The 23,779-nt window shown below is 37.2% G+C and overlaps 1 long non-coding RNA gene across 1 annotated transcript; it reads left to right on the forward strand.

The window, feature by feature from the left end:
* The first annotated feature begins 4,118 nt into the window (after positions 1-4,118).
* On the forward strand, positions 4,119-7,023 carry LOC139717041 (uncharacterized). Its single transcript, XR_011709945.1, has 3 exons — positions 4,119-4,205; positions 4,885-4,969; positions 6,862-7,023. It is a non-coding gene; the product is annotated as an uncharacterized lncRNA (long non-coding RNA).
* Positions 7,024-23,779: the final 16,756 nt, after the last annotated feature.

Raw genomic sequence — 23,779 nt, forward strand, 5'->3', positions numbered from 1 at the left:
AAGAACAGTTGTATATTTTTGTGATTTAAAAATATTGTTACAGACTTAAAAGCACTATACATGAATCCACACACTGACAGTTTGAGAAAACAATATATCATGGAGTTCAATATGTACTACATTGTATGATATAACTAACTTTCCTGAATTATGATAGAATTAAACCATTACGTGTATGTACATTTCACTAGCTTTTCATCACACGAACATTGAAAATTGAGGGTCTCTGGAACTCACTGTACATACGAGGACTTTCTACAGCTCAGTTAATAGTAGAACACCATTCTAGCAATCCAGTGGTCTCTGGTTCAAATCCAGATAGCATCCCATTTCTTTGATCAATGTTACACCTAAGAAAACTATACATGTCTGATATGTTTCCATTTGATTACAGTTACACTATACAGTATTTCTTTTGTGCGTGTAGACCATCTGTCTCAATGACAAGCCCCTCCGATCATCATCTGTTTGAAATCTGTATGGGAGTGTACCCAATCCATAATAACCAGCCATTGTGATGTTTCTCCTCTTAGATTTTTTTTTTTTTTTTGGAGGGGGGGGGTAATAAAATTGAATGATTTAGTAAGTAGAAAGGTTTACGTTGATAAAAAAAAAGTATCAGCAACTTCATGTGTAAAGACAACAATGGCAGTCGACATAGAGTACTCCACTTGAAAGTCCATTTGTTTATTTAAAGGGAAAATAAACCCAGAGAGCAATATGGATTGAGTAAAATCATTTAGTACAAAGTAGAACACATCAGTGAAAGTTTGAGGAAAATTAGACAATCGATGCAAAAGTTATGAATTTCTAAAGTTTGGTGTTGAAACCGCTGGATGAGGAGACTACTAGAGGTTATGACGTGTGAATTGACTACAATGTAAAGAAAATATAAAAGGAATTTTGCAAACAATCAATTTTCTAGCAAAAAAAAAAAAAAAATGAGTACGTGACTAACCGCTTTCAGAAAGCAGGGGGAATAAAATGTAAGTGCTGTACCTAACATATTATGTCGGTATCAAGTTGATGGAATGTGTAATTTCCATGAAAAATGATTTTTTTTTTAAATTGAATTCCCTTTATATTTTCTTTATACTGTACACAGATATCTCTCATACAATGTATCTTTGATAAGTATGATTTGATAGAGGGTAATAATTATTTTTCTTTTTTCCTTTGACCCAACCTTGTGAGTTAGAGTAACCTTGGCAATTTTCATTTGATTTGGAACAATATATATATATATGTATATATATATATAATATATATATATATAATATAAAGGTAAAGTATGATTCTCATATTTCAAAAGTTTGATATAAGAATTTATTTCTTATTTATATATTTATATATTTATATATATATATATTTCTGATACATAATATGTTCCTGTTGATGAGATGAGGTTAGATTGTTTATAATACTTCACAACATTGGCATTATATGACGTTGCATTATATATCATGGCACATTATGCATTTAGATTCTCGGTAATACAGTACATGTACACTGTATTATTGTTCTGTTGGTAGATCCTGATGAAGGCCTGATGATAGGCCTAAAGCTCGTTAAAAGGGAGAACGAGATCGATGGCAACGTCCGCCTCCAGTCTAATTTCTTTCACTATATGCTACCCACAATGAGGCACTGCGTACGTTTGGGAAGGGAACAATCTCTCGCACTATATATATATATATATATATATGTATATATATATATATATATATATATATATATATATATATATATGTGTGTGTGTGTGTGTGTGTGTATGTATACATATGTATAATATATTTATAATCGAGACAATAATAAGGACAGAAGATGTCGCACGATGCCGGCTGGTGGAAGTTTTTGACCTTGGGTCTTCGTCGGCTTTATTGTCTGTTTACACGAAATGAAATTGATGTTTTGAGCATAACAGATCATATATTATGTAACATAATACATTGAGTACAATTTCAGCATGAGCTAACAGCTTCAGAGCATACTGGCAACATATTTAGCAATTGGAAAACATTCAACAATGTATTACTGATATGTTTGTAGAAGCTACAAACAAAACTGTGAGGGATTGCATGTTAGAGCTGAATATATTCACAAGATGCCAGTTACTCCTGTATGCGACGTGCATAGCAGCAAGCAGTTCCCTATCATCAAAACACAATTTGTGATGGAATATTTCACTAATGAAATGTAAACGGCATTTTAAATTCAAATCAACATCAAATAACAGTGGCTTGATTTTCAATAATTAACCTATTATGATATTGAAAATTAAGGCATTGTTTCTTGATGCTTTCTGAATTTGAAATGCTGTTGTATATAGGCCTATAGTGCCTGTACAGTTAAAGTTCAAGTTAATTTTCCATTGAAAATAAAAAAGCAAACAATAAATACAATGAAAACATCATGAATGGGAATAAAAGATATAAAAATATGTCACGACTGGTTTTGGTCAAGGCGAACAGAGGAAAACAAACACGCAAAAAACAACAACATCAAACCATGCACAAAACTATATGCATATACCAGGGCTCGACACTAACGGTGACCCGGGGCCACCAAAAACGCACGTCGGGCCACCAAAAACAGTCGGATGTTCGACAATCGGCTCCGTAAGATGCTATAATAAATGTGAAATGTTCGCTTTTGATTCTGGAAATGAATAACCATAATATTCGACTCCGTATGATACTAAAATAGATGTCGGATGTTTTGCTTATACTTTTGGAAATGAACGGGTAAGATTCAGCTCCGTATGGTGCTACAATTAATGTCAGATATTTGATTTTGCGTTCGGAAATGAATAAGGAAAACATTCATTCCGGAAGATGCTGAAATAAATGTCGAATGTTTACTTTGACGTTCGGGAATGAATACTAATAATATTCAACTCCGTATACTCGTAAATGTTTGATGATTGATTTACAATCAGAATGAATAACGGTTACTTTCGGCTCTTTACAATGCTAAAAAGAGCCGGATGTTTACAAATGTCTGCAAATGCTCCCACTTTATCATTTCAAACGCAAGTTTTGACCACCTAAATAGGCATTAACTGCTTAATAGGCTTATAGATTATTACACGTATAAATTTTTATGATAATCTATAAGCTAGCCCATTTGCTAAATCTTATAGAACTAGAATAACGTTAAGATGATTGAATTTTCTATTCATTTATTTCAGACATGGGTATACACATATAAATACAGTAATACTTAATATTTATTTTTTTATGTTTACTAGGACCGATTTAGTTTTTCTTTTGTTTTCCTTGATCTTTTTTTCGGGCCACCAGATTTTACTTTCGGGCCACCAAAAAATAGAAATCAATGATTTTGGTGGCCCGATCGGACCACCAAAAATAAAAGTTAGTGTGGAGCCCTGCATCATGCATATTCATGTTAAAGGGTGTCAACAGGAAAGAACAATAATCCTTGTGAATCACTGCCCCCTATATAGTAAACATAGGCCTATAGGCCTTATAGTATACATTGTGAAGCATAGAAAAGTAGAGAGCTTTAGAGAGAGACAGAGATAAATAGAATAGAAGAACCTGCCAAGAGACATTAATTGCAACTAATTGCAACATCAAGATAATTCTAATTGGGAATGTAAATTCACAAATGTTAGTTTCTTATCAAAACTATTCAAAAAAGGTTTCATTTTCACATCAAATGGTATTTCTTTATTGATGGACTTTAGAAAAATCACCTATATTCCAAGAGATATTTTGTTCTAACATATCGGATATATATATGTGTGTGTGTGTGTGTGTGTGTGTGTGTGTGTGTGTGTGTGTGTGTGTGTGTGTGTGTCTGTGCCTGTATGTGTATATTAATGAAAATATAATAACTGCCCCCTCCCCCCTCCCCTCCCCCCTTCCAGCGCCCTTGGAAAGTAACATAGATGCACTTGGCATCCATGGGAACTGGCACAGGGAGGTGAGACTCGCCTTTCTGGTTGTACCCAAAAGTCCACGTGGTGGTAAAAGAAGGCGGCGCGGTGACTTCCGGTAGCGCAGCATTGGTTATCTCCAGTTTATCTCGTTACGCAATAGAGAGAACAGAAGTGAGCTGAACAGCGCTACAGAATTGAAGACTGCCGCACCAAACGGAGATGAGAACGCTAAATCTGCCTGTCAAGACAAATGTCCTTGACATTTTATCCGCATGAAGAACTGACACCAAACTGATGGACGGTAAATACTGTTCATTTTTTTAGATGGTCTTCAGTTATGATGAGGAGATGTTATTTGTCAGTATTGTTACGTGACTGCTAGTACATGAAAAGATGTAGGAAACCCCAGCGGCCCAGTGCTTATTTTGTGATAGCACCACGTATAGGTTTTCGTGTACTGTAGGCCCAGTTTTAAATCGTATCCTCGGTCAAATAGTATTAGTAAACGTATACGGTAAAATTGTACGGTAATTTGATCTCTATTGCCAGCTAGTACTCTGCTGCGCATTTAACACAAACTAGCAGTTATAACATAGATTTAGAATATAAATCAAATGCATTTTGAAAGAAAAGTGGCAATAGCTGAAGGAGCTCTGCTCTGCGCACAGTTTTCTGTACATGATGATGCGATCGAGCTGTGGAGATGACAAATTCACTTCTCTGTATGCACCGAGATATGACAACCGTTGGCATGGCATGATGTGATTTTGTTTGAAGCTAGCTCGTCATGAGCAGGAAAGGGCTAAGATGTTTAAGCTAAAATTGCCACTTTTCTGCCAAATGCTTTTCTTTTGAGCCTTCCTGTTGGAGCGAAGCAGACTTGTATATATTATATTCTTGGTAATCTTGTGACTTTGTGTCAAGTGTAGTCTGGTCTAGATCTAAATGTTTTTGTTTTTGTTTTTGTTTTCAAACTACAGGTTACAATGGCATTGCCATATTCAGAGAATAATGGTGATATTGATCAGAAGATGATTGTCAAGATCAAAGAAGAGCCTGATTGGGGTAAGTTACGACTAGTACTGGTGAAAAAAGAAGAAGAATAAATGAAATGGTGGAAAGAAGTGGCTCTGGTTCTGTTGACTTTTTAAGTTTTCCAGCATTCTATGGTTACTTTGAAATACCCCGTAGTGTTACAATCATCTCTGAAATTTGGACTTAATGAAGCTGTTGCTGAAAAAGTGAAAATGTTCATAGTGTGGAAATTTCTGCACGTTTTGCACAACCATAAACTATTGCAAAAATAAAAGCATGCAAATATTTTTGCTGGTCTATGTTCCAGTGATTAACAGCAGAATTAAAAACATGCATACAGCAATATTCAACTAACCCAGCCAAGTGCAAAAATTACACAAAACGTTCTTTTTATTTTACAGTTAATGTTTTCAGTTTTAATTAGAACTCTAATACTCATGGGACTGTAACAGTAGCAATAACTTAACATTGCTGGTAAGTACTCATATTATAAGTGCTATCACCACTTCTTATATAAAGTAGCATTAATGGCAATGATGGTATCAGATGTGATGTTGTAATTGAAAATTACATTTTTGGTAGCAACAACTAAAGTGCAAATTCTGTACTTGTCAGATACCAAAACTGAAAAGGTACAATGTATGTAGAAGTGCTTTGGCAGGTCAGAAAGGGCAAATTTGCTCACCTGAATCTAAACATCTTTTTTAGAATTGCATTTGTAGATTATCTTCTGAAGAAATTAACATTTTGTATAGACCATTATTCTTGGAGCTATTTGCTATGAATATTCCATTTTACATAATCAGGTATATAATAGAAGGGTTTCTACTTTGGAAGATATTCCTCATCAATGTTGAGCCACATTAAATCTAGAATTTATAATTCCCATACCTTCTTATTTCTTACATGGGGAAGAAATACTAATATGGCAGTGAAAATTCCCTGGCACAAATGTATAGTCTCTGCCATTACTTAGCTGTTGCGAGAGAGACACTTCATAAAGACAGCAGAGAAACAGAATCAGAAGTATGACGTTTGCCCTTATTATCCTTGAAGAATCCATAATGGCAAGTTTACCGTAATATCAAAGGTTGTCACGTTGCCATTTTCAGTTTTCTTTTTGTCTTTATTTTGACACTTGAAAAGCTAGTTCAGCTGAACCTGTTTTGAGATTCTCCAATTCTTACACATTTTGGGCCTAATCCAGCAGGTATCTGAGGACAATGTGTTAATATATACACAATTGCTTTGCACTGTCCGATTATCATGCCATACTTTGTGACATGCTCTCGATAGAAAAAAAAAAACCCACTGAAAACTAGAAAAGCACTCTGAGAGCGCAGACCTCCGCCAAGCATGCAGCTCATTTACACCACTGATCTTGTTCTTCCATAGAGATATCAGTGATTTCCACCCATACGTACTTCTGGCATTGTGTGCTGAAAGTCGGGCGATTTCCCAATGTAGAAGCCTTTGTTATGTCATAAACCCTCAGCTGCATGGCGTGCCTCGCCCTAGCAGAAACTAGAGCATGCACTTAAGTGCGTGCATGCAAACCTCAAATATGCGTAGCCTGAACTCCCAAGTTCATTCACCCTACCTGCCAAAACATCAAAAATCCTTCGTAAATTCCCCCAAAATTCTCGGATCACTACCAAAAGTTAATCGTTTGTTATTTGGGTCATTCTCAACCTTTCCTGCAAGTTTCATCCCAATCTGTTAACTACCTTGTGAGTTATTTTGCACACGGACAAACTAACTAACTAACTAACTAACAAACTAACCAACGGTAACGAAAACATAACCTCCTCCCTTGGCGGAGGTAATAAATGTCGAGTATGGAGACGTTGTGGTTGTACAGTTGTAGGGAAGTGTGTTATTGTATTTTTGAGGCATTCGATATTTAAATATTCTCTCATCAGGAGACTATCCTGACAGCAGTGCTGAGGTGATGGTTGTCGTGAAGATTGAACCAGATGCATTGGCTGATTGTGAAGCTGCGTCAGAGTCAACTCCAGACAATGCAGAGAGCTGTGGAGATTCAGAATCCAGTGCCATGACGGTAGCAGGGGAGCATTCGCAGTCCAAAGGTACTTAGGCCATCAATTCTATTAAAGTGGAAATTTTCACACATTTTGTGCAACCAGAAACTAGCGCAAAAAATAAAAGCACACAAATATTTTTGCTTGCCATTCATTCCAGTAGTTAATGTCTCATTTCCACGGAATTTAAAACACACAAAATTCATCTTACAGAGCCGAAGGCAAGAAATTACTCACACGGAAATATCCACTTTTACAGTACTCTCGTATTCCTGTATCTTACATCTTCGACTTTGAAGGATGCAAGACACAATTGGCTTGGAGGCAAAGCACAAGTGTATGTTTTCTATGTGAAGTATAATATTTGTTCTCACTACATCAAGTGATTACATAATAGCACAATCTATTGCGAAAAACTGACCTGATGCTTTTCTGAAGAGCATTAACCCGTTGAGGACGAGTCCTGGGTATACTGGGTCAGGTGTCTATGGGAAATGCGTGTTGTAGCCAAATCAGTCCATACTCAATGGGTTAACTGATTCTAATTACCATGTGTAGAGCTGAAAGTCAATTGGCAGATTGAATTGAAAGATGATGATGAGGATGATGATGATGATGACTGGAAAGTGATGTTGATAAAGGCTACATGTACTGAGTGAGATGCAAACTTTTGGTCTTGACATTTCAAATTCTTTATAATTATGGTGCCCAAGGCCATACCCTGAGGTGCAGCATTGTTAAGCGCCATCTAGTGTTCATAAGATGCACAGTTGGCGCACTCAAGTTCAAATTCTACTGGATGCTTATGTCTTTGGATGAGATCTTTATAGCCATGGTGTCTCTATTAAGGTTACTGTGTTTAACTGGATATTTGGCAGTGCTTACAAAGTGTAGGTACAAGTTGTATACTAATGGCAGTGCCCTTTGATAGATCAAATTTCCCACTGATGGGAATACTAATATCATTATTTGACTGTTACCCACAATATAGTCAATGTTGTGACATAATCATGCATTCCTTTGCTGATTACTTTCATTTCATTGTGCAAACAAATGTGTTATGTTTCAAAATTGTGTCTCCTTTAGTGGATTAAATGCATGTTTGTTGAGCTATGTCTGCAATAAAGATGTCTGATAAAGATATCCTCTCCCCCTTTAATATCTTTTTTGTCTCCTCCATCTAAATGGGCCAACAGCTGCCAAACTACAGGCAGCCAATGGGCAGGGATGTACCTCCTCTTATCATCAGGAAAGAGAACATCTAATCCTCCAAGGCCAGACTGTCCCATACTGTGACATGTCCATCAGAGAGGATGACGGGAAGACTGAAGTAAGGACAAAAAGGTTTTCAAAGTGTAGCGTTTGCTGTAAGGTCCTCTGTGGAGGTAGCTTGTGTCCAGACAGCAGTGGTACATCGATATCTTCCAGTCATCTTTTGTGCAATGTTTGCAAAGCCTTTGACATCTTGCATGAGCCAAAGTTAACACAAGATATTTCAAGAGCTACCCCAAAAGTCACAATTTCTAGCTTACCTGAAAGCAAAAAATGGGATGATGTGCTGAATAGTATGAAATGGGAATCAAAGAAGTCACAGAAAACTGAGAGTAAGAGGCGATCACGAAAGAAACATAAAACATGTGACAAGGGAACAAGAAAGGTCAAGATGAAAACAGTGGATTGCAAAGGGACAGCAGGTGATGACAGATACTACGAAGCGAAAGTGGAAGGTGATTCTCCTTACAGGGTATCTTCTGATCCCACTCTATCTGGAAAGACATATACGAGGTCGGTTAGACCATACATGTGTTCTGTGTGCGGGAAGAGGTTCAAGCGGAAGGACCACCTTCTGACGCACAGCAGAATTCACACGGGGGAGAAGCCTTACGCCTGCGAGTACTGCAGCAAGGCGTTCTCGGACAGCAGCAGCTTCATCAAGCACCGTGCAATGCACTCAAGGCAGAAAGGGCTACAGTTGGACCCCAGCGAGAATGACACCAGTAGGCACCAGTGCCCCACTTGCCGGAAGATTTTCACCCAGCACTGCACTTTGGTGATCCACATGAGAACGCACACAGGGGAAAAACCCTACTTATGTGAAGTTTGTCAGAAGAGTTTCACTCGCGGGCACCACTTAAAGATTCATCAGCGGCTCCACACTGGGGAGAGGCCATTCGAATGTGACGAGTGTGGGAAGACCTTTCTGCGCTTAGATCACCTCAAAGGACACATGAAAACTCACTCCAAGAAACAAGCTTGCCATGTTTACCCCGACATGGTCTCTGCTGGCAAAGGAACCAGGAGACTCACAAAAATTCAGAGGAGAGGAAAATCTGGACCAGCGAGGTCTGCCACAGAGGGGCAAAGAAAAGTATGAAAGAATGTTGTAAATGTTATAGGATGAAAGTGTCCCAACATAGTGTCAAAAAAAAAATGCAAACACCTCCTTGTGAGTTGTTGGTTTGTTTGTTTTTTTTGCACTGAAGCATCAGAGAGCTATCACTATAGATTGAAGGCAAGTAAATCAGAAGCAGCTTTCTTGGCCACCACCCAACTCTTTAAAATTTTTGTTTACTTGTTTTTTTCTTACTCATTCCAAACTGCCCATTGGCCCTCCTAACTGTTTCATGTTATGTGATACTAAATCAAACATTTTTCAACTCTTATGTATTTATTTTTCTAATATGTATACATGTTTATCATCATTGATTTTATTACAACTCTATTGATTGATTCAGTCAGTTTGATTTTTATGCAGGATGCGACTTTTGAAGTGAATACAGTGAACTCCCATTAAAACGAAGTCCTTGGGATCGGCTGTTTTCCTTTGTTATATCTGAATCATATCCAAACAGATAAACAATAGAAAAACATAGAGAAGGTACTGTTTGGACCTGAGTTTTTACTTCCGTGCTACCGGAATTTTGTTATAACGAGAGTGCACTGTAACAAAGCGTGTACAGTAATCAAATGAGCTTGATGTAATGTGGGGCTTTGAATTTCCCAATTGCATTGTGGTTAACGTAGACATACAGTGTATGAAAACTTTTTGGTGAAGCTTGAAATTCTTACAAATTAGCTGCTTTTTTACTGGATAAAGCTTGTGAGTTTCTTCCAAGATCTCTTCTTTTTCTTGAAGTTACCAGAGCTGTTATTTTTATTGTTTATATCAATGATTTTTGCAGATCATCTTACATACTCTCATTTATACTTTTTGCTGATAACTCAAATGTTTTCCTTTCCCATCAAGACTGAGTTACTTTAATAGACACCATCAACTCTGAATTGAAAAAAAAAATGACTCATTGGATAAGAGCTAATAAATTATCACTCAATCTTCAAAAAACTGAGTATGAATTATGCTATTTAATAAATCCATAGAAACATTAAGCACAGATCTTATTTTTGATGACACTTGATTAGAACATGTATCCCACATAAAATTCCTTGGTATTACAGTGGATGATAAACTTTCATGGAGGCCTTATATCATTAACATTTAAAGCCCAAACAAAGTTCTGGTACGCCTGCAAAAGTTGTCAAATTTCGCTCCCAAATGTGAACGTATACTTAGGAAATGTGCAGGATAACGATGTTATTACAAGATATTCGATGGGTAACGACGAAAATGTGAAATATTAACCAAAAAGGTTTAGTGTCATTACTTACCCGAACGGGGTCAGGCTACACTCGGACTCGGGGATAACTCGGCTTCGCTTTGACGGCGGGATGAGTTGTAATGGTTGTCCCTCTGGATTGTACAGTGTTGTCCTATGGGAGCGGCCTGTATAAACTAGCGCTTCTTGTTCTGGCTACTCGCAGTAATCATCCGAGTTGTTACAATGCGCGCATCAAAAACCTCTTTTCCGCGCATGCAAAATTATAGTGCGCCTATCAAGCACTTCTAAAACAATCAAAGGCGCTTGATAAACAACAACAAAAACTCCAAAGATCGCGCGTCTCAGCAACTGAGGACCGCGCGCTGTCATTTTTGTTTTGTTTTGTACAGGATTACGTTAGCACGCACTTTCCTGTCCATTCAGTTAGGCGTCATTTGGTATTATGCAGTGGCCAGTAGAATGTGGCGATCACTTTAATGCGTGTGAATTGTCTGAAGTAGGGTCGAATTTTTCCCGAGACCGAGTTAGTCTGGAGCCTTCTGGAATAAAAGTCGTTTTTCCTACTATTATTATTTTTGTCAAAATACTCCAAACCGACTCATCATTCCGGCAAACTGCGTCAGCCAGGTAAGTTTCTTAGTGGACTCTTTCGATATATTGCAAGCAAAAATGAAATGGTGCTAGACGGGTTCTCAAGCACTTACCGAAACTTAGTTTTCACTTTAAGTAAAATAATTTCACGTAATATCGGTATTATCAACAGACTTAAAGGACAAGTCCACCTTCGTATACATTTGGATTGAATGAATGCAACAATATTAGTAGAACACATCAGTGAAAGTTTTGGGAAAATCGGACAATCCGTTCAAAAGTTACGAATTTTTGAAGTATCTGGACAGTCACTGCTGGATGAGAAGACTACTACAGTGTATGATGTCATATGCGTACAATGACAAAGAAAATAAAAAGAGAATTTCACAAAACCTCACTTTTTGACTAAAGTGCACATTTCTTCAACTTGTTACTGACATATGTTAAGGGTAATATTATTCCCCCTGCCTTCTGAAAGAGAAGTCAAGTGTTCCTTTGTTATGCGAGAAAAGTCAAAATAGGTTGAATTTTCTTTAATCATTCTTTATAATTATCATTGTACACATTTGACATCACAAGCTATAGTAGTCTTCTCATCCAGCCTTGAGTGAGCAGAAACTTTAAAAATTCATAACTTTTGAATGGATTGTCCGATTTTCCTCAAACTCTCACTGATATGTTCTCCTAATATTGCTGCATTCACTCAACCTACATGTCTATGAAGGTGAACTTGTCCTTTCATACCATTGTCATCTTTGTTAATATTGTATTTTTCTTTAATATTACCTTATCTTAATTACAGAATTTTAGCATGGCGTAGTGCCCATCAAACTTTACAGTTAAATTATTGTTATTGCAACAACAAAAAAGCACTTCATATTATTTGGTGGGTTTTACCATGTTCCCGTTCAGATTCATTGTTCACTAAATATGAGATTTTAAAAATCAAAAATTTGTTTCTTTTTCAACTGGGTCAGTTCATGTTCAATTATAACACAAATGCTCTTCCCAATATTTTTAATTCATTGTTTCCGCGAAATCAATCTTTTCATAATTATCCTACTACGCAGTCTAATGAGTTTCATTTACCTCTTTTGAGAACCTTATTAGCTCAGAACACAGTTATATACACCGGCCCTTAATTTTGAAATTAATTAAGTTCTGAAATAAAAAAATTCTCCATCGTTATACTTTTTTTTTAAATTTGAAATCTTTTTTGTTAAATTCTGGCTGAGATATTTATTTTCATTACCTATCCAAGTTACAGCAAACATGAGGATCATCATCGGTCATTGAATCCATCATTACGCAGTGAAAAACAGCATTACTAGGCAATGAAATAAGGCATCTTATTTGCATCATGCAGTCAACAGCTGTTCTAAGCACCTCATCAATTCTCTCTTCAGTTTCTCTTTGTACAGCGTGTAGGCATTCTCTCTCTTTCTTTCTTTCTTTCTTTCCTTTTCTTCCTTTAATTTTGTTTTTGTCCCATTCCGTTCAGTCATATCCCCCTCCGTTTAGTCATGTCATGTTGTTGTGTCTCTGTTGTTTGTTCCATTTTGTCTAAATTATTTTTGTGGAATGTATTTGTAATTGTAGTCAGTATTTTGAAGAAATTCTTGAGTGGTCCACAATCTACAAGCACTGCTTTCTCTTTTTCTTTTCTCTTAACATAAATTTGTATTTTCTCGTATATTCATAATTTGTTTTTATCAGTTTGTTGACTACTGTTTATCCTTCGTACTTTGTAAAGTATATACATGTATGCTTATGATGGATTTTCTGATTTACCTTGTGTTATTTTTTGTTGGAAGAAAAAATAAGAATGAAATAAGTGATTTGAATCGAATTGAATTGACTTGAAAAATGAATTTTTCGTGCAGAGTGGCTTAAAGTAGGTCTTGATTATAAACAGTTGGATGTAATATTCCGGGCTTGATGCAAAGTATAACACTGGAAAGTTAGTGAACATGCTTAAAAATGCCTGATATAGCAAATATTGCCTCTTACGTTGTATTTGATTTGCTGAAATCACAAATTATAAAACACCTAATTAGAATGTAGCTATATCTGATTGGTCAATTGCCCATCATGTGACATTTAGTTAAAAGTTCCTTTGCACGCTGAGGCTGTCAGCCGTGCAATTTTGTTTGGGCAGAAGTGGATAGCGCATAGTTGATGTCACCCATTTCCACTGACTCCCATGTTAAAGCTTTAAACGGAAGAAAATCTTGTGTTTGGCATATTTACACCTCATTCAAAAGGTGATTTCGTTGTGAACACAATTGTGATACTGTCCTTATGCCAAATCCAACCATACTGAAGTGAAAGTAAGTTTAAAAATTCATCCTATTTTCGGAAATTTCACAGATTCTTCAGAAATGAAAAACTCCATGATATTTAGTGACGTCAGTCTAAGGAGCCAAAGTTGTTCGAGTCAAAAAAGTTCGGTCAAATTTCATTTTTATTTCAGAGGGAAAATTTTCTGGGAGATATCATGTGTACTATCAATTTCATCAATCTGAAGTGTAGTTTCTTCCATATTTTGATGCAATTTCTTTGAGAATCGCTTTTTAAAAATGTCATTCGAGTCTTGGCAATCAGCATTTGTCAAAATAAATCTTGTGTTGTAGTCTACCACACTGCATATTGAATTGAGCAAACTTCACATCTGGTCTAGAGTAAATAGAATGCGCTGTACTGAAGTTATGAGGTAAATCAATCATGTTGTTACTGAGGATTTCTTTTATTAAATTGTATAATTGTTGAATAGGAGGAATGACGAGGAATTGTAGGGTGCTCGAGAGTACTTGTCCGCGTACACCCTGGCAGAAATCAAAAAGTTTGCCTAACGTTTAAATTTTTAGCAAAGTCAGGAATAACCGAACAGACTGAGCATGTCTCAAAATCTGTTTCTAATTGCAATTCAGTCCTAAACTTCTCCAATCAGATTCAATTTGTGATGAGAAAAATCACATCAAAGAAAAATTGCAACAATCTTGATCACAACTGCAAAAAGTATGGAAAGATCACTAAATTTAGTTTTACCACAGTGGCAAATCCCGGCAGGGGTGCAAGGACTTTCAAAGTGAACTGTAGCACCAATTGTTTTTTTCTTTAGTACAGTCCCACATATAGACTTTTGGGTTAGGTATCGTAGGCATACAAAAAAGTTTTTGCATACACATTTAGAGCCACAGAAGACCCAGAGACAAACTCAAAGTCAAAATGATCTTAAATTTTGGTGATTCTTGTTCCTAAATTTGACACCTTAAAGACTAGGTACAGTAAATTAAATTCTGGTGACGAAAGGTGGAGACAGTGGAAGTAATGCTCAGTGATAGTGATGACCGGTAGAATCCATGTTTCAGTTTAATAGCAATTTATCTTTGTTTCTTAAGAATTGTTACTTTAGCTTCCATCTTTTTTTTTTTCATGCAGGAAATGAAATCTATGAAGAAAACATCAAGCAATCGGAAGAGGAAGAGGAGTTGCGGGTTTAGATGCCTTGCCTATGGATGTGGCAATACATACAAGAAAGGCTTTATCATCCATGGCATGCCAGGAAACATGCCCAAGGAGACAGAGAGATTTACTTCTGTGCAGCAAAAGTGGATAGACTTTATTCTTAAGAAAAGGAAAGATGTGGAGGTCGGAGATCTCAAGAAGTACAAGCGAATAACTCTATGCAGTGGACACTTCTTGGAAGAAGACTATATCAGCACAGATGTTCAACAGTATAAGAGAGGATTTAGGACAAAAAATGGTCCATCTCTGAAACCAGATGCTCAACCAACACAGGACCGAGCAATCGATCCCTTTCCACCATCGTGGTTCATCCCAGCAACATTGGCATCACCCCTTGTGACAGAAGATCCAGAACCAGCGCACCATGCTGAAGCAATTACAGAGGAAGCCAGAAGGGAGACATCCTCCAGTGTGGAGACAGTCAGTGTGGAAGACAATGATACTGAGCGGAAGGTGAAACGAAGAAGGGAGTCGACTTACGTGAGAAGAAAGGTATGATGTCTCTTTGAAGTTTTCTCGCTAGTTACCAACCACAAGATATCGCAGAGTGATAAATTATGGAGTTTGGTGGTGTCAAACATCATTACCACGGCATCTGTAAAAAAAAAATAATAATAAGTACAGTAGAAGTACCAACGTATAGGCTTACATTATGGAAATGCGTAAGTTGTGACTTGTGAGTAAAAGGTCAACAAAAGAATCAACCTCTTTGATTTTTCTTGGGGATGGGGAAAACGTATGTGTTTGGGAATTATGTTTTAAGGGTACAGTAGAAATCTACTCCTTTGTCATTCCTGGGCCCCCGTTTCGTAAAACCTGTAATCAGTGACATCTGCCACATTTCTATGACAAATATGCTCTCAGCCAATCAGATGTAAGGGTTTCAGTAACTTATATTAAACACCTATTACCACTTGTCACTGATAACAAGTTTTATGAAACGGGACCCAGGTCTGTTTATTTTATTTTAGAACTCATAGGATCAATACAGTAAAGTGCACTCCAGTTATAACGAAATTTCGTTATAACCGAACAAATGCAATATGTATAACAAAAACAAGGAAACCACGCATACAGTATATCACATTCTGTTTGTTGAATACTAATCGTACACTAGAAAGCTATGTGAAATGGGATGTAATGGTACCTTTTTAATTTTGTTTGAACATTACAATTAAAAGAGAGCATTAAGTTGTTTGTAATTGTATTGTCACACAATAAGTCGTATAGAAAATGACAGTTTAGGATTCGGTTACAGTTCGTTATTCCAAAGATTCGTTTCTTACTAAAGTTCGTCACTCCGAATGCTCCTTATTCCGAAGTTTCGCCATTCCCGGATTCCGAAGGTTTGTTCATTTGAAGCTTCGTTCTTCCGAAGATTCTCTATTCCGAAAGTGCATAATTTAGATATAAATATATTGTTCGGTTTTCCAAAGGTTCGTTGATCGGAAAATGAAATGAGCTCCGAAGGTTTGTAAATGAAAAAATGAGAAAGGTTCACTGTTCCAAATGTTCGTTGTTCCAAAGGTTTTTTAATCCGAAAATGAAATAAGGTTCGTTATTCCGAAGAAGGTTTGCAAATCATCGTTTAGAATTCCGTTGTAAACCGTTGTAATAAGAACCATATTTCATTGCAGATTAACGAACCTTATTAACAATGAACCTTTTGGTAATGCCAAAATGTACTAATAACAAACTCTATATCAGTTCCAAACTAACGGACATTAAGGTGTATCAGAATCTTTGTGTTTTGTATTAAAGAATCTTCAGAACAATGAAACAAACCTTGTTTAATTTCAGATCATTGTATTACAATAACGCAAGTTAACATGTGCGAGACATGTGTGTGACACACAAAGCGAGCAAACAGTGATGTGAGGCGTTTGCCCATGCAGAGATGCTATAAATGCTTGTTCCGCTACGTATTTTCGGAAGTGATTCGTATTTCGTTGTAACGGACCACATTTCTTTTGTTTTTCTTTGTCAGTGGCGCTCGGAAAAGACTTTGTTATAATGAAAATGTCGTTATAACCGTGTTCGTTATTTAAGTGAATTTTGTACCATAGACTTTAATGGCAATAATTTTGGGACCAGAAGATTTACTTCGTTATATGTTCGTTGTAATGGGAGTGCACTGTGTACATTCATTATGATTTAGAATATATGAATATTTTAGCTATTAATTTGCCACATAAAATGTTCAGAATGCTTTTCGACTGCTGATCAGATTTAAATTAAGTTTGTTTTATATAAGGATTACTTTACATTTATTCCCAATAAGATTTTTTAGCTTTAAATTTCCTTCTTTCATTACATTTTTATTTTGTTTTCATTTTTTTTTTATTTGTGAGGGCAATACATCATGGATGATTAGAAATTCTACAAGATACAAGTAAATTTTATAAAGATGCATTTTTTTTCTTCCCGTTTAGATGAAAAGCCGCAAGGTGCAATGTCAGCCGCGTGCAACAAAGACGCGCTCTCGTGGGATCCAAGTCAGGCCACCAAGGAAATTAACCGCGACCAAAGGTATACTGTAGAACAATTCATTTTGCATCCCTTGATGTGGACATCAGTTATGGATAAGAAAGTAGCCTGACATTCGCGCGTACACACACACACACACACACACACACACACACAAGACTTGGATATTAGTGTAGAAAGTCCAGACTGGGAAGGTAGGCTACATTGGCACCTCAACCAACCCCCCCCCCCCCCCCGCCTTCTCCATTATTATGATTATTTTTTTCTGAAACATAGGGTCAGTCAGATACAAAATGTATGGTGATGTAAACATAAAATTCTAAATGATGTATGTATTATAAAAATGTTTTTAATCTGATTTTAAAGGAAATCGTCCATTATGTGTTATAATTTTCAGAATTTTTAATGTGTTTCACTTTTTCAACATTTTTAAAATTCATGTAGCTGTTATTTTTTCTTTCTTAATTGATTTCAATTTTTTTTGGGGGGGGGGGGGTTAGCAAATCATTGCAATTTATGGTTTTCAATATAGTATTGCCTTTTTGTGACCAATCTTTGTCTGCAGTTTATTATGAATATCTCCATTAGATTGCATAATTAGGCAAGATAAATTTCAGGTACTGTACAGTATCTCCTTGCTATTCAGATCTAATTATAAATAAGATGAGATTGAAATTATCAACCATAAAGTGTGAAATTACATTTTGACTTTTTTTTTGTATTTTCTTTTACAACTCTCTGCAGGAACACAAGCTGATATCACTGTGAAGCCCATTGGTGTTGATATTCCTGTCTTGTGCCATGATTTTTCCACCCAAACTGACCCTACTGTGAAGTCCATTGGTGTTGATATTCCTGTCCTGTGCCATGATTTTTCCACCCAAACTGACCCTGTGGAAATATCAACAAAACCTTGCAATAGCAGTTCTTCCCCAGTAGATGAAGTTACCGAAGATGACTTTGAGGTAGACGTTGAGGGGGACGATTAGAGGAAAGACCCATCCTAAAAACCAACTGACGACCTGCCAGTGGATAAAGATGATGATCATGAAAAAGTGTATGTATCTTGACTCTTTTTTTATGCTTATAGGCCCTATATGATATTAAAACTAATGTTACAAGCAACACGTTTTATATGAATATGATTCCAAACATTATTACGTGAATAAGACATTCCAAACATTTTGTGAATGATAGAATTTACACCGTTTGAAAAAGGTGCATGTACCTTCTTCCCTCCCCATTCTCCCATGGGCTTCATATGCAAATTGATGTAAGCACCACATTTTTATTGATGTTCAAGCCTGTCATAATATCAAAAGGATTCTGTTCAACACCACATGTGAAAGTGGATGGTGTTTTGTGCGCCTTCTTGGGGCAACTAATTTAAGCACGCTTTCACTAATACCATCTGATTGCAGAATACCTCCATGTGTATTGTGCTATATTACACTCATTATGGACTGGCTTTAAATTGATTGAAAAAAAAAACGCTCCTCCATAAGACATTTCAAACTTTTATGAAGTATAAGATTAAAACAATTTCCGTTCGGTTAATGTATTTTTGTCGAGCCCACCGGAGGTCAGGGGAGACTAAGGGATCGCCTGCGGCGTCTGTCCATCCATCGTCCGTCTGTCCATAATGCTACAAAAACTTGAATGACTCTCTACTAAGGATTTTAATTTCAATTAAACTTGGAGGGAAGAGTGGTTATTCAAAGTTACACACTTTACTAAACATGAAGGTCACCTCAAGGCCAAAGGTCACAGGCAGGGGTCAATGAACTTTAGGGCCCAATGTTAGGCGTGTTTCGATTATGGCTCATAACTTCTGATCCATACAGTATGTCTGTTTGTGACCAAACTTGAATGGTAGATGTCCCTTGGGGAGTTGAAGGTCACCACAAGGTCAAAGGTCACAGACAAGGGTCAACAAGCGTTTAGGGCCCAATGTTAAGTTTTTGTGGCGTGTTTTCGATTATGGCTCATAACTTTTGATCCATACAGTATGTCTGTTTGTGACCAAACTTGGCTGGTAAATGTCCATTTTTAAGTTGAGGGTCACCACAAGTCAAAAGTCATTGGCTGGATCAATGAACTTCTGGGAGTAAGAAAAACATTAATTTCTTCTACGCGAATGGGTGAGACACATTTTTGCACTTGTCTTGTCTATTTCAATATGGATTTGTAGTGGGTCTACTACTGTATTCTTATTACTAAAGTTGTTTTACTTTACTTGAAACACTATTGGTGTTTTCCTTGATTAGGTTTAAATTGCATGTACTGTAGCTGTTTAAAAGATGAATCAATTGTTTGCTCCCTTTAATACCACAAATTGTTGATGGGCTGATAAAACCTCGTATATATAAAAAATATACATTGTTCAGGAGAGCATGAAAATGTAAACAGTGTGGCCTCTGGGAAAGGTGTTTCATTGTTGACATGCCCTGGGCTTATCTTTGGACTTTATAGACTGAGAAATGAAATGTTAATAGTTTGCAGCTTATATTTTGTGTTTTCACAATACATTATAAACTCTTTCTGACAAAAATTTCGATTGAGAATGTTTTATCAATCTGTGAACAAATACTAGACATTGAAAATGATGAATGTTATATTTTTTTGTTTTGTTCTATTTCCTTGTCATTTTCAGCATAGAGAAATCCACCAAGCAACGTCCTGGAACAAGAAAAGTTCCTCATTTTTTAGACAAACCTACTCAGCCTTTTTGAGACTTGTCTGAACTGCCTCTTGAGACAGGTGAAAATAAAAAAAGTGAGACCACACTCATTTGGCTCGCAACTCAAAGTTGTCTCAACGTGTCAGAACTGTGGCAGTTGCCGGGAACCAGCCGAAAGACGGGAACCTAATGGCGGGAAATATCCTGATTGCTGCACTCGTCCTTCTCGCTGGTGCAAGTCCCACCAAAGTCCTTAGGGTGCTGGAGATCCTGAATCGCAATGACTTAAAGAGCATTACATGCATTTGCGCTTTAAAAAAAACTCAAAGTTGTCTCAACGTGTCAGAACTGTGGCAGTTGCCGGGAATGGTACAGCCAGCCGAAAGACGGGAACCTAATGGCGGGAAATATCCTGATTGCTGCACTCGTCCTTCTCGCTGGTGTAAGTCCCACCAAAGTCCTTAGGGTGCTGGAGATCCTGAATCGCAATGACTTAAAGAGCGTTACATGCATTTGCGCTTTGAAAAAAACTCAAAGTTGTCTCAACGTGTCAGAACTGTGGCAGTTGCCGGAAATGGTACAGCCAGCTGAAAGACGGGAACCTAATGGCGGGAAATATCCTGATTGCTGCACTCGTCCTCACTGGTGTAAGTCCCACCAAAGTCCTTAGGGTGCTGGAGATCCTGAATCGCAATGACTTAAAGAGCATTACATGCATTTGCGCTTTGAAAAAAACTCAAAGTTGTCTCAACGTGTCAGAACTGTGGCAGTTGCCGGGAATGGTACAGCCAGCCGAAAGACGGGAACCTAATGGCGGGAAATATCCTGATTGCTGCACTCGTCCTCCTCACTGGTGCAAGTCCCACCGAAGTCCTTTGGGTGCTGGAGATCCTGAATCACAATGACTTAAAGAGCGTTAGGCAGTTGCAGTTGCCGGGAAAACTCAAAGTTGTCTCAACGTGTCAGGTGGCAGTTGCCGAGAATGGTACAGCCAGCCAAAAGAGGGGAACCATTACATGCATTTGTGCTTTGAAAAAAACTCAAAGTTGTCTCAACGTGTCAGAATTGTGGCAGTTGCCGGGAATGGCACAGCCAGCCGAAAGAGGGGAACCTAATGGCGGAAAATATCCTGATTGCTGCACTCATCCATCTCGCTGCTTCAAGTCCCACCAAAGTCCTTAGGGTGCTGGAGATCTGAATCGCAATGACTTAAAGAGCATTACATGTACAGTGTATTTGCTCTCTGAAAAAAAAAACTTGTGCCAAGGACCAAAATATGTTCAATGTGATGCAACATGCGGTGCTAACGCGGGGCTAAAGCTGCATGGTCCATTGAGGGTGCAGCAGGAAATTGTTCTTGAACAATTTTTTTTCTCGCTTTTTGTCTCGTTTATAATTACATGCATTCTACCCGGGTTGTGCACTTGCCTTCTAAGCTACATCAAAAACATATTTTGTGTGACGACAGTCGGTAGTGTATACAATTTTGTCGAAAATACTTATATCACACCTCCTCTCTGCACGCTCATCATTTATTCACGTAGCTTGCAGAGATATGTTTGTAATGGGTTATTTTGTTTATCCAAAAATGCAATGAGGTTCCATCGTTATACCATCTAAATACCCGCAAATTCTGTACACCTAGGTCCTAGTAGATGGATGATATCCGAACATGAAATAGGCCTTTTCTTTGATCTGAATATTCTAATGTTACTTATTCCGAAGCAGGATTAAGTACCAGGGCCTGTTTCGAGAAACTTTGCGTTTGTATGAAACTAAAAAAAGGAGAAAAAAAAATCAAATGCAGGTGTGTCAAATCACATGCAACTTTGCATTTAAAGGCGATACGTTGCTGAAAAGACTTGTGTTTGATAATCATACGAAACTAGAAAATTGTACAAAACTGAAACTCGATTGCGTCTAAACGCAAAAACTAAAAACTGTGTTTAAACGCATCTCAAAAATCAACGCAGTTGCGTTGTTGGAAAGACTTGCATTTGATTTTGTACGCAAAATTATGAAAATATCTCAAACGGAACTTTCGCCGTGACTGAACTTAGTAGCAGGGGAAAGACATCGCAACATTTACACGTTTCAAACTACCGAAATGCAATGCAGCTTCACAAAATGCCAATGAAACGAAACAACGACAAATTGTTACAGTTTACTATTCCGAAGGTTTAAATGTTCATCCAAAGTCTGATTAGTCCGACAATGAAATGAGGTTTGTTTTTACGAAGGTTAGTTAATCCGAAAATAAGATTTCGTTTTTGGATTAACAAACTTTTCAGACGGGACCGCGCCGTACAAAGCGGTAATGTAGCGAATCAGAGAGCGAGAACAATTCTTTTTTATGGCATGAGTATGGCAATAGAAATTTAAGCAAAGCAAATAATATGGTGACTTTGGAGAGGAAAGTCTTACATACAAGCATTTTAACTTAGTCGGCAGTGAAAATTATGTCGACAGAATAAAGTTTCTAGAAACGGGCCAAAGTTTCCGATCCCACTCTCTCAAAATCTCGCTAGAGATTTGGCAATTGTGCGTTGTCGTTACTTATCCGCGCGAGAGTTATGCAATAACTAAAATAGGATCGTTGCTAAGTTACAGTAGCCATGTTTTGACGGCAAAGGGGACCACACTTGAAGCAGCCACAAAGATATGAAGGTTGTAGTGTTGACAGCTGAAAATTCTGGAGGTAAATATCTTGAACTGTATTGAGATCTAAAGTTTAACACCAATTTCAGTTGAATTTCCAATACAGATGAGCTTCTATTCTGAAATGAATCTTTGTTATAAAATGAACAGTCGTAAGATCTTCGGGCTATTTTTGTTTGTTTGCTTATTTGGCTTGCCAAAGATTTTGCTGCTGCTTATGAAGTTGCTGCCAGAGCCTGAGAAACTCCATCAGCGGTCGTACGATGTCTTAAAATGCCGTCATGAATGACAGGACGTTTATACGATCAGAGCTAAAGATGAAACTCCCTGTATTGTGTGTCCATCTTTGCTCAATTTCGCTACAGACTGACACATGCATTAGAATGAAGTCAGGTATCTTATTATCATTGCCTTGTCATATGGAAGGTATGAGACTCCATCAGTGAGGCGGTTGCTTGCTGGTTCAGTGCAGTCAACCCCTGTGAATCAATGATGCACATGTCAAATAAACGACTCGGTCAGTGAAAGCGAAATGTCCCAATGTACATTCGTAGCCTTATGTTGAAGTTATTGAGTTGAAAAGTAGTTGATGCGTTTCCCTCGGTCCTGTCATGATCAACTCGTGAAGAGATGACTATACACTGTACTCTCTGAAGAAAAAAAAATCGAGTGAAAATATTCACTCTTGAAGAAGTGAATACAAAAAAGAGTGAATTTAGAGTGAAATTGGAGTGACCTCAGGGATCACTCGAAAATTTTGGAGTGATCCCTGAGGTCACTCTAAATCGAGTGAAAATGAACATTTTCACTCAAAATTCACTTAAATTTCACTCTAAATTCACTCTTTTTGTGAATATTTTCACTCGATTTTTTTTTAAAAGAGTACATGTATTTTTATTGTTCCATTAGTGGTGCCATACAATGCTTGTGAAACCAAGCAAACTAAGACCAATTCAGAAGAAAGGAGATGGGGACCATCTTTTTTGTTGTCGTTGATAGTGATGCAATTATAGAGCATAGGAGCAAAATTCATGTGTTGGGTTTTGCGGAAATGTTTTGGACAAAAAACTTTAAAAGTCTTGTGTGGCAATAATCACTTCAAGTGCTAACTCAATTAATCTTTATTTATGTGAATCTCTTACAACTTAAACAGTTCTTGTGTACTTGTTGGCAGTGAACTTTCTTTTGAAACAGTGACTCTCAATTCTATTGTTATCACTATGTGTGATTTAAACCA

Source organism: Diadema antillarum, unplaced genomic scaffold (assembly GCF_040938485.1).
Source record: "Diadema antillarum isolate AM-2024a unplaced genomic scaffold, OU_Dant_1.0 scf00000071, whole genome shotgun sequence".
NCBI classification, from domain to species: domain Eukaryota; kingdom Metazoa; phylum Echinodermata; class Echinoidea; order Diadematoida; family Diadematidae; genus Diadema; species Diadema antillarum.